Source organism: Aythya ferina (genome assembly GCF_964211825.1).
Source record: "Aythya ferina genome assembly, chromosome: 4".
NCBI lineage: Eukaryota > Metazoa > Chordata > Aves > Anseriformes > Anatidae > Aythya > Aythya ferina.
In genome coordinates this window covers 24,200,234-24,211,873 of record NC_140300.1, presented here as the reverse complement: position 1 = coordinate 24,211,873, position 11,640 = coordinate 24,200,234, and the positions used below count along the sequence as shown (strand labels likewise).

At 45.8% G+C, this 11,640-nt stretch overlaps 1 protein-coding gene across 1 annotated transcript in view; it reads left to right on the top strand.

Annotated features, from left to right (window-relative positions):
• The window catches only part of SMIM14 (small integral membrane protein 14), a 38,116-nt gene continuing 26,476 nt past the window's right edge, over positions 1-11,640 (top strand). Inside the window, exon 1 of the mRNA XM_084518405.1 lies at positions 1-156. The gene's annotated coding sequence lies outside the window, so the exon portion shown is untranslated. The remainder of the gene's footprint in view (positions 157-11,640) is intronic.

Genomic DNA, 11,640 nt, shown 5'->3' with positions numbered 1-11,640 from the left:
CAGGAGCCGGCAGATCCGGGTCTCGTGGTGCGGGCTGACGTGGGAGCCGGCCCGGAGCAGCGGGGCCGAGCCCGGCCGCCCCAGCCCTCCTCAGCCTCCTCTTCCTCCTCCTCCTCCTTCTCCTCCTCCTCCTCCTCGCACGGCGGCCGGAGCACGGTGAGCCCGCCCCCCGCGCCCCCCGCCGCTCCCCCCGGGGAGCCCGGGGCAGTGCCCGCAGCGAGGCCGGGGCCGGGTTTTTGGGGCTGGCCGGGGGGCGTCCCCGGTCGCTTTGGGGTTTGGGTGCCGTGTGGTGACGGGTCTGGGTGCCGGGGTTGCAGTTGGTGCTCCGCGGAGAAGTGACAGGCTGACAGCTGGGCTGGGCGTGCAGCTGGAGGGGGGATTGGGCTCCTCGTGTAGGGCACAGAGCCCCCAGCACAGGGACGGTGTCACGGTACCAACACCCTGCAGATGGGCTTCCAGCCGGGGATTCCTCATCCGTGTGCCCCCAGCTGTGGCTGGCAGCCGGGGCAAGCCACACAGGGGGCTGCTGGCCGCAGAGACCCCGATACAAGCCATGGCCACCCCTCCGTAGCTGCCACCAGCTCTGGGTCCCCAACACCCAGCCCCAGGAGCTGGAGCCCACAGCCCGGCTCCTCAATGAGGTGAGCCCCGTGCGTGACCTGCCTCCGAAACTTCGTCCCGGCAGACACCTGTTCCTGCGCTCCGTCTCCAGCATCATCTTTGGGTTATGGATTTATGGCTATGGGGAGTGTGCCTGCGCAGTGCTGGTAAACATCCTTGTGTACGCGCCTAGATAAGTCTCGAAAACTCATCTCCAGCCTTTAAACATCAGGACTCTTTTTTTTTTTTTATAGCATATTATGTTAATGTCATTAGTGTGCACAGCCTCAGTGAGCTTTAGCGGGTTGCTTCTAAGAAGTCTTTCGTGTTCAGCTCTTCGAGTGCTGCTGACCTTTACTCGTTTCTGTTACTTTCAAAAGCAGACATCAGCTGGAAAAAAAAAAAAGACAACAAAACAAAAGAAACAAAAAAAAAAAAAAAAAACAACAAAAAAAAAGAAACAAAAGAAAAGAAAAAAAAAAAGAAAAAAAAAATCTTACTTCTGATTTCTTCCTGCATGCAGCAACAGAGAGTAAGGTCCCTGATAATTCCGTCTTGTTCTTCATATTCGTATGACTTGTCCAGATGAAAGAAATCAAGCTGTTGTTGCTGATTATTGATTTTTGCTTTTCAAAAGTGACCCTGTCACTGACAGCGTGGCTCGAAACGGTATAAGCAATTGGTAGAGAAAAGGGATTGTAACGGTTAGCAGCACGGTTGCTGGCTCAGTCCTCAGTGCCATCCCTTCCCCTGCTGCTGAGGTAGGTGTGCGTGAGCTCTTTTTAGTTCTCTTGCCCCTTTTTTTTGTAAAATGAGATGTACTTTTCTCACCCAACTCCAGAGTAGCAGGGAATTCTGTGTTTTAAGTGGTTTAAGATCATCTTGTGTAAGGTGCTAAGCAAGGGTTGAGGGCTGACTGGGTGTATGCTGTTGGTCCTTGCACAAGACACTGGGGCACGTGTCTCCCTGGCAAGCAGGGGAGTCCCTGACCTGCTCAGGGCCACGAGGGTCCACTTCCAAACAGAGATTGCAGTGGCAGCCATTCTGTTGTCCTGGTCGGATTGTATTTTAGCCTCGCTGCCTATAGAAATAAACATTATGAGCGTGGTTCTGTGGGGTTTCGTATGCCATGCTTGTGGCAGTGGTTTTCCAGCACCTTACCAAAACCACGAGTCTGGTCCATTAAGTACAAACTGCACAGCCTGCTTACCTGGGCTGCATCCTGCAGTCTGTGTTCTTCCTTCATTTTAAAGGAAAAATAAGAAAAATATACCTGTTGTTAAAGAAGCAGTCTACATACAAACAGTATAAAAATGTGTTATGGTTTTAATTGTTTTGTAACTGCCCTGTCTGCTTTCAAAAGGTTGGTATTTGGCTCTAGAGAAAGTTAGTTTCTAACTGACTTCTTGTTTCGTTATGAACTTCTCATTTTCTGCTTTTATATATTTATACTTCAGAATTAGCGATGCGTGAATGTTATTTGCATAACAGATGTGTAATAAAACAAACCCCGTGTTCGTGTTTAAGAATTTTCCCTCCTAGATATTTTAGGTATTTGACATACGCCCTTAAAGGCCACATTTTGTCCCTGTTAAGTTTGTCATAATGGGACCTAATATCAAGAGTCTTTGCAGAAATTCAAGCCAGTGCCATGGAAGTAGCAAGATCTTCTTTTTTCAAAGTGCGCATGAGTGGAAGTGTATGGTGCCCCAACAATACCAAGTATCAGTTTCTTACTCTGTGTGCTTTGAACATTTAGGTTTCTTTTTGCAACAGATGTAAAAATATTTTGGCAGATGCACTTATAGATAGAAAAATTGATGTCATCTGCCTGTATTCTGCTTGGGAAGCAAATTAGAGAGCCCGTGAGCATATTCATATATACTATCACACTTGGTGTTACGCATGCTTTCTGCTCTAACTTACTAGATTCAGTTTATTAATACATAAAGAGCTATCCAGTTGCTAATGAGGCACCTGGTGCTGCAAGACGCTGAGTACTTGGGAGATCCAGGTGCTCCCAAGTCCCTCTCAGTGCAGTGGAAGCTGAGAAAATTTAGTGAAGTTATACCACAGAGCCAAATCTTGCAGTGCTTCTTCAGGTTAAGAACGAAAAGAGGGAAGAAAAAAAATATATATGCTTTTCCCAGAATAGCTCCTTCAGCTTGCAGACCTTGACTCACCAGCAGCAAGCTTCCCAAGTTCCCCAGGAACCCGTATTTGAAGAAAGCCTCAACTCCTCCTCATTAGGTGGGGATGCACCCAGGCGTATGAGAAGGATCAGTCAGTGTTAGCTTTATTTCTGCTGGACTTCAGTAGCTGTACAGCAGAGGAACGTGGTCCTATCCTCCCCTTTCCATCGTGGTACCTCGCCTGTGGTATTGGTGGGGGCAGGAGGAAGCTCCCTGGAGGTGACTGATGGGCTTTTAGTGAAAGATCTGAAGGTGGGCAGGGAGCAGCCCCTAGCATGATTGCGTGGTTGTACGTTTGCATGGCTGTTAATTGAACAAATATGCTTCAGAGGCTTAAGTCAAAGAGCCTGGCTGGTATTTTTAGAGATAACAGAACAAATTAGTCCCGTTTGGGTGGGAACAGACTGAGTTACACTTGATAAAAGTTTTCCTCATTAAGATTAGTTCTGATTCTTCAGCAGCTTTGCATGCATTAAGACCCGTGGCTTTCTGGGGCTAAATATAGTTTCATTCTTACTTTATAAAACTGATAGACAAATGTCAGATCCAAAGCACTGAGCTCGGGAAGAAAAGATTTTATCAAAAGGAACAGAAAAGCTGTACAAAAATGCAGCTCCAGCCATTAACACGATATAAGCATTTGCAATGCTTTATTTGTCAAATCGGTGCCAAATGCAGACCTGGAGTAACAGAGTTTGGGTCTTCGTTTGTTCACATAGTTGTATGTACATGCTCATGTATGTCTTGCTGGTTAATCGTAAAAGCTTTATTTTTAGCAGGGCAATAATTTTAGAGAATCTGATTAAATATTACATGCCAATTTTCATATGTAAAAAAAGTTATTTTAGGAAAAAAAAAACCATCTGAATAAAATTGCATGCAGATGTGAAGAAAAGTCGGGTGTTAGCTCTTCAAACAGTCGGACTAAATCAAGTGTGAAACAAAGCTTCCTGGTGCAAGCAGCGTTGCCTTAACAAGAGTGCCTCTGCAAGGGGTTTGTGCCCCGGTGGGGCTCACTGCTTTCATGTCAGGCTGGGCTGGTTAGGTGGCACCTATCATCAGCACCCCTGTTTGAAAACACAGGGGATGAGGATTTTATCAGAGAACTCCATGAAACACAGAAATATCCCGGTATTATAATATCAGTATATCCTATTACAGTATAATATTCCTGCATTTATGGCAATAGAGGCTTTTCTGAGGCACTGAGATTGTTGGGTGCTTCAGTTTCAAGTCCATATGTAGAAAGGAAAGCGTCTAAAGGTGCAATCTACCTTCTTTCCTGCAGGAAGACTTAAGAGACGAAGATGTGAGACGTGTTTCAAAGCAACCCACCCTGACCTCATGAAACAGTACCACGGATTTTCCTTATGCAAATGAATAGATTGAAAAATCTGTTGCTCGTAGGTGCAGGGGAGAGTCGCACGATTTGCATAACACTTTCCTTTTGATGATCTAAAGTAGTCAGCGAGTCTGCTGAGTGGATGCTATTCTGTGGTGAAAACTGGGTCTTCGTTGAGCTGAACATATGTAAATAACCAAGCCCAGAAATCCTGTTAATTGCAACAGATTCCCTCCGGTAGAAGTGCTGATTAAAAATTCCCTAATTGATAAGCTCAAGTTGTTTACTGCAGGTAGGCAGAGAACCTGATTCAACTTCTACTGAAGGCAAAGGCAGGCATCCGCTGGCTTCAGATAAAATTTGATCTGGCCTAAAGGGGTTAGGAGTGGGGCTGCCAGGGAATAGAGCTGCTTTCATCTGAAAATTGAAAATCCTGCTATCTTTCTCAGCATGCTGCTACCCTGCTAAATCTGTTTTCTCAGTGGCAAGTTATTAGAAACATATGTCATCCCCGGAGAAAAAAAAAAAAAAGAAGGAAAATATTCCAAAGAATTTCAATATAATTTTTATGTTTGTGTGGGGTTGGAGTAACGTGAAGGAGTAGCCTGTTTTTACAGTTTTAAGGATTTAGTAAGGTATTTTATAAACTAAATAATTGTACTCCTAATAAACAAGTCTCAGAAAATTTCATTGCTTAGGGCTACAAGACATTGTGTCTCAGGACATTGGAAAAACTATCATTTTTGTTTGTTTTTGATCTGGTACTTTCTTCTGTAAAGGAGTGAGGGAATTTTTTAATGTTTACTTTTGCAAAGCGATGAAAAGTCTAAATTCTTAGTTCTTGAGCATCCAAAAAAAGTCACTTCAAAGCAGTGAGTTATTTATTGCAGGTGATCGGAGCTGCAGCATTTGCCCAGGTGCCCTGGCAGTTCGGAAGAAAGTGTCTCCCCTTAACTTTTTTCTTTTGTGGATTATACAGAGTCCCCTCAGCTCACAAGTCCCATGGGGTAAGGGCGTGCCTGGGGACAGTTCCCCCAGCCCAGCAGCTGTGCAGTGGCTTTGTTACGCCGCGGTAATTTGCTTATGAGCTGGAGTCCTGAGCTTTGCTTCGAGCTCCTAAGTTGCTTTGGTACATTTGAACACATTAATGGTAATCTTAACCTGTAAATCTTGACACAAGAGCAGAGATGGAGTTTGTTATAGGAGCATATTCTTTGTCAACACTTCATCTTTGAAAGGAAATAATCATTTTAAATTAGGAAAGTGAAGCGCAAAGCACCTCTCCGGCTGGGTGACCGACGGCGATTTCCTGTTGTCCCTGCTGCCCTACAAAAGGCAGGGAAGGGAGCTCCAGCTCCTCTTCCCTGTGTCACCGCTCGGTTTGGATCAGTCCTGCAGGCCCTCGGCTCTGCAAACCTTTAGCCCTGGAGGCTGTGGCACAGCACAGGTGTCCTCCTGGAGCTGGGCTTTGGGGCTCAGTGTGTGCGGCTTCCAGCAGCAGCACAGCGCTGGTGCAGCGCCAGGGACGCCAAATTGAGGGGACTGGGAGTTGTTACTGGGGAATGGGAAGAGGAATATCAGCAGAAGCCGCGGGTAGTCCCTGGTGCTATCCAAAAGCAGGAAAGTAAGCCAATTTGCCTTGGAGCTGGCTCTTCTAGTTCCGGCTCAAGGGTAAAATCCCATTAAAATCAATGGGGTTTTTGCCTTACCACAGGAGAGGGCTCCCGGTTTGCTCTGTAAGCTGGTTAGATGCAGCAGCTCAGTAATTTTACAGAGGGTAGCCCAGCCTTTTGCGTTAACATATGTCAAGCAAAATGATTAAATTTCCATTAGTCCTCCAGTGTAATAGAAATAATTTCATTGTCCTAGACCGTTGTCGCAGCTTCTACTTTAGATGTAAATGTTGAAGTGCATCTGAAGCATTTACTTTGCAGAAAAAGAGAGTATTATTCTTGGACAATGTCCTGTGCCACTGACATCTTCTCTTAATTAGCTTCCATGTTGCAGGGGATGAGATTTCTTTCAGGGAAATGTCACCATTTTAACAAAAGGATGACCAAACGCTGACAGCTGGAGTTTGGCACTAGCGTTCTGCATCAAATATTAGTAAATGAATTCCAAAATAGCTGGACTGCTTTTTTGGTCCCTGGCTGGCTGTGCATAATTAGCTCCTTTTCAAGTGTTTCACCCAGAAGAAATGCTCGGCCACCTGCATGGGAACAAGCCAATAGCTTTTTTTAAATCTTGGTGGGTCCTATTAATGCTGAATTCCCCCAGAAGCCAAACCACTGGCAGCAGGCTGGTAGCCTTCACCTCTGAAGTCTCTCCCCCCTCAGCTACTGGGGACTGGCCACGAAGAGGAAAGCGGGGAGCAGTACCAGAAGAGTGGGGTTTGGATGCGTGGGTTCTTGTCCTCTAAGGCTTGTGCTTGACGTTGCCTGGCTTTAATTAAACTCAAAGAAGCGTCTGTGCCATCTGGGGCTCCCTGATGAACCATTTGGACCTGAGCTGATTTACCTCAGCCTGCTCTTACCCTCGTTTGCCTTGTGTGGTGTCCACGAGCAGTGCATTTGCTGGCAGCTTTGTACCAGCTCCTGCCACCCTTGGAAGCAGCATGAGCTTTGCACGGACCTCGGCGAGAGAAGAATTGTGATGCTTGGCTGTCAGAGGGCTTTGGCCGTCCCATAACCCTCCCAAGTCATTGTGTGTGGCTCCTGCTTCGTTGCTGCCAGGAAGAAGTCTTCTCCTGACCTCCTCGGGACACGTCCAGGTGACCACGTTGGGGTGAAAACACCGGTGGCTGAGCGATGCTGGTGGCGTTGAGACAGTCACACGTTGACGAGGACAAGGAGTGCACCAATGCTGCTGTGGTCCTGGGAGACCGCTGGGAAGAAGGTGAGGAAGATCCTTGGCACTTTCTCCTTGGTTCTGAGCCAGGCCCTGCTCAGCAGCTCCCTCCCTGGTCTGGGCATGTCACTGAAGCATCCATCCTTTTGTGCCTGGATCAGCGCTTCTTTGGTTCTGCTCCTACTTTTAAGGAGCTGTTTGATAGCAAATCAGCATTTGTAATAAGCACCAGATGGATGACACTGGAAAATTAATTCCTAATTTACTTACACACCAAACGGTTTGTGAGGCAGCAGGAAAGCTTCCCAGCAGCGTGCGCTGAGCGGGATGTGCCGGGTGAACGGTTCTGCTCGGAGCTCCAACTGCTCACGGTGCCTCTTGAAACCACGTCTGTGTGCGCGGCTCAGCGCTGCTTCCGTGGGGAAAGAAAGGAACCGACTGAGCTTAATCTGCACTGAAAAGTTCATCTCGGATCTTGTTAATTATCCTGAGGAAAGTCACGGTGCAAAAATACACTTGCCAACTCATTAGGCTGCGGCTGGAAGTCCGGGGAGACCTGCTGATGCTTTCGAGGACAAAATCAGCTGCTTTCCTCCTCCCCCCCAGAGTTTTAAGGGCAGAGACCGAGGGGAATCGGTTTATGCTTTGAAAGTGTTGCTGTGCCTAGGAGCTCTCCTTGGGTATTGTATCAGCCAGCAAAATCACTGCAGCCCTTTCCACGAGGAAAGCCACACGGATGGGCTGAGCGGGGCCAATTAGCAGGAGGCTGTAATTGGAGCCACACTTCGCTGTGGTGGTGCAGGGCCCACATTTGCATCCTGCTGTTCTGCTTTCGTGCCCGGCCAGCCAGTTGGTTTTCTTTTGTCCTAAAAACTCCGTTTAATGCCCAGGAGTTGGCCTGGTGGAGAAGGATCATGAGTAGCCCTCTGAGGATCTGTGACCTTCCAGGACCACTGGATCCTGGTCTGCCGACAGCAGTGGGAGCATTTCCTTCAGTGCCAGTCGGATGGAGCTGTAAGCGTGGAAGTGATGGGACAGAGCTTCCCTTGCATCGCTAATGAAAGGGATTAAAAAATTACCACTGTAAAAACAGCCAAACGTAGTGTTGCGGTGTTTCAGACCCAAGTTCTGAGAGGGAACATTTACTTGAGCTATTTAAATTACAGTAGCAGAGGAGAGCAGGTCGCTGGGATGTTTTCATTAGTATCAATTTGTATACAAATTCTTTTTTACAGAACCTATTTTTAGCCTTGTTTGAACCGAGGAAGTCGCTTTGTGAAGGAAGTCCCTGTAGGAATCTCCAAGCTCCTTACTGCCGGTCCCATAACCCAAGCAACTGAAAGCTTTTGGCTATGTGGCCACCTCCACAGGATGTCTATGCCAGGTCCTTGGCTTCTGGATTCATTTTGATTCATCCCTGTGAGCAATATGCATCCACTAACTTCAGGCAGAATAGCCCGCATTTATTTTAAAGCACTGCCTATTTTCTCCTTATTTTCTGCCTATTTCTGCAGCTCCTTTTGTGATGTTTCTTCCCTATTCAACTACGAGCGCTTTTGTTTTCCTACGCTGTCCTGTAGCTTTATCCTGTGTTTAGTTATTTGCTTCCTTTGCTTTTTTAATGGCCTGGTTATCATTTCTGCCTCGTTCCTCCTTTATATTGCTCTGGTGGTAGGCAACGTGCTGCATTTCTGGTGACAGTAATTGAGAAATGAGAAATTTCGCCAAGTTCTTTGCAGGTGAAATCAGCCAGTCCCAGCTGCACATGTCTCCAGCTTGTTTATTTAAGAGAGAAACCCCAAATCCGTGCCTATTGTTTTTCCACTCTGTGCTCTAAGCCAGTCTGAAGAGCAGCTCGATGCAGGAGTCAGTGGGTAAAATTCCCTGGCCTTTCTTACTCTGAGTTTGGTTGTACAGCTGAAATAGTGGGCAGCCAAATAACGGGCTGGTGAGCTGGAGGCAGGTGGTTCAGCAAAAGGCTGACAAAACCCTCGGGGCTGCGTGGATGTGCGTGAAGTACAAGGAGAGAGAAGATAGCAATCAGCAGGAAAATGCACAGTGTAACAAAGTTAGCTTGGATTCGCTGGATTTGAATGTTTAGACTCTTTATTGATTGGTTTTTAATTAGCAAGATTTCAGCATTGCCCCACTGAAGATACCTTTACATGTAATTTCACCGTATACCTGTGTGATGTTGAACTGGACTTTGAGTAACTGGACAGGGTTACCCTTATGGGAGGGAGGGGTTCTGCCTGTGGCAGGAAGATTCAAATGGGCATTTTCTCTTTGAGGCATGCTTTGTGTGTGGCTTTTGGTGTTTCAGCCCTTCAGCATTTTTCGGAATGCCTGTGGAGCCTTAACAAGTCAAGTGCTTTCTTTCTACATTTTAATTTCAATTTTTTGTACGTATTTTCACTTGTTCTGCCGTACTTCTCTAAAGCTGAACTCAGAAGCAAAATTAACTCTATGGCATGTTAGAGATATTTGATAATTATGCTTTGAGATGTTGCAGTTGTCTGTAAAATAGTAATAGGGAGCTAAATAGGGGAGATTTTGTTTCTCTTTAAAGTAAGGTGGGAAGTTCCTGCTACTTGTTTGCTGCATTGTGAGATATTTTGCTTCTAAGGACTTCCAACCTTCAATATTCAAGGAAATAGCAACACAGCAAAAATAGTTCTTGGCAGGAAAAAAAAAAAAAAAAAAAAAAAAAAAACTGTATTGTGTGTATGCTGTGTGTGATTTTCAAGAGTGCTTGGACCCAGGAAAGATGAGACTTAATGGGTGTAAAGTTTTAGTGCTCAGGATGCCGTGTTTGAGCTGTGATAAATCTGTAGTCATGCTGGCGATGTGCTTTGGGTAGTGAGTTTCTTCAAAAACTTGAATGATCATTTTGTACACTTCCTTTTACTAAAGAGTAGAGTTCACCTGGACAATCTTGTTAAACAGCATAGTATTGGAGTCACGCTGGAGAGCATCCAGCCCATGGAAAGTGGACAAAACTTCTCATTTGCCTTCATGCTAGAAAGGAATTCAGTTTTGTAATGATGAGGGTGGAGAAAAGCAGAGCATAATTTCTGTCTCCCAGAGCTCACCAGCTGCATGCTGTTCACTCAGGAGAGATGCTGCCGAATTGGGAAATAATGTATAGTCATTACAAGAATTTTAAAGTATAGGAGAGTCTCCAGGTCCAAAAAAAAAAAGACAACATTGAGATTGTTTTTTTGATAGTAGGATGTATAAAATACACCACGCAGCTGTAGGGCTCAGGTTGGGAAAGACAATAAAAGAAAAAACAATTTACAATAATTACCATAGCTGAGAAGACTCATGATTTTAACAATTGCATGGAAATGTTTTTCAATATGGCTTCATTGCCTACAATTGCAAATAGCTGCTCCAGTCGGAAGGTAATGGTGGGCTTTTATTTCTGCCTTAACTCATCAGAGACCGTCTCCTGTTTTGCTCCTGAATTATAGCAGTCCTGGCTCTGGCTGCAGCACTTTAATTTCAGAAGTGCTGTTTGTGATTGCCTCCGTGGGCCTCTTTACACCGAAGAAGTCCTGTTGACTCGCTGATGGTATGTCGTATTCACCCACGCCTCCTGGTTCTCTCCTTCATTAAGGTTTCTGGATCATTTTGCTTATCTGGGGGCCGTAACATGTACCTTGCAGCTGTTAGCGCTGAGAGCTGTTTGCCAAACACATCTTCCAGCTGTTTGTAAACCCGGCGTTAAATACTGCCTTACCGATAGCATAGCCGAAGCAAAATGCAGTCATTTTAACGAGGTTGAAAGTAGCTCTGTCTGAGTGCTTGCGTTCATTTGGTGCCACGGCCTCACCAATTGCTGTGTTCTCACCAGTTACTCTCTAAATTCCAAGAAAACCAAGGTTACAACAAACAGGAGAACGTACAGAAAACACAGTAAAACAAAGCCACAAGCATGTTTCTTCTTTCTCCAGGTCATGAAGAAAAGAAGGGAGCGTATCCTGCATATCCTTTTTTTTTTTTCTTCTTCTTTTTTTCTTTCTTGTAAGTGGAAGAGCTGTATTTGCAGAAGGTGGAGAGTCGGCGTGGCTCAGCGAGGAGGTCAGAGCTGGGCAGAACAAACGAGCAGCTGACGTGCGGTCGGACGATTGCGAGTAGCGGGAGGCAGGCAGGAAGCACGCTGCAGGGCTGGCACAGGGTTTTGTGAACGGGCTGCCTAAGAGCACGCGGCGGAGCCAAGGAATCCTGCTCCCAGATAGATAAAAATACTGGCCTCTTATTTCCAAATCTTACACGGGAGTGAGACGTTAATAAACTTAGGGATCTAGTTACGGAGCTTAGCTGATATCGAGCACTTTCTACATTCACAGTGTGTTACAAATAATCCAGTGATTAAGCCAATAATGAGGAACACAGACACGAGAGTCTGTGAGAGTCATTTTACAAGTGAAAATCATCATATAGTACAGAATGGTTCATTATGCCTTGTCACTGGACAGATGCATGTAAAATCTATTTCATCCAGTCCTTTGTCTGGAGAAAAAATAGTGTTCTTCTCACTATAAATGGTCCATCTTCATTCCTTTGCCAGTAAGAGTTTGGTATAGGCTTGAAGGAGGGACAGATGAGGGATGATTCCTTTAAGTGTCATTTGAAGGTGAGAAAGCTTGTAAG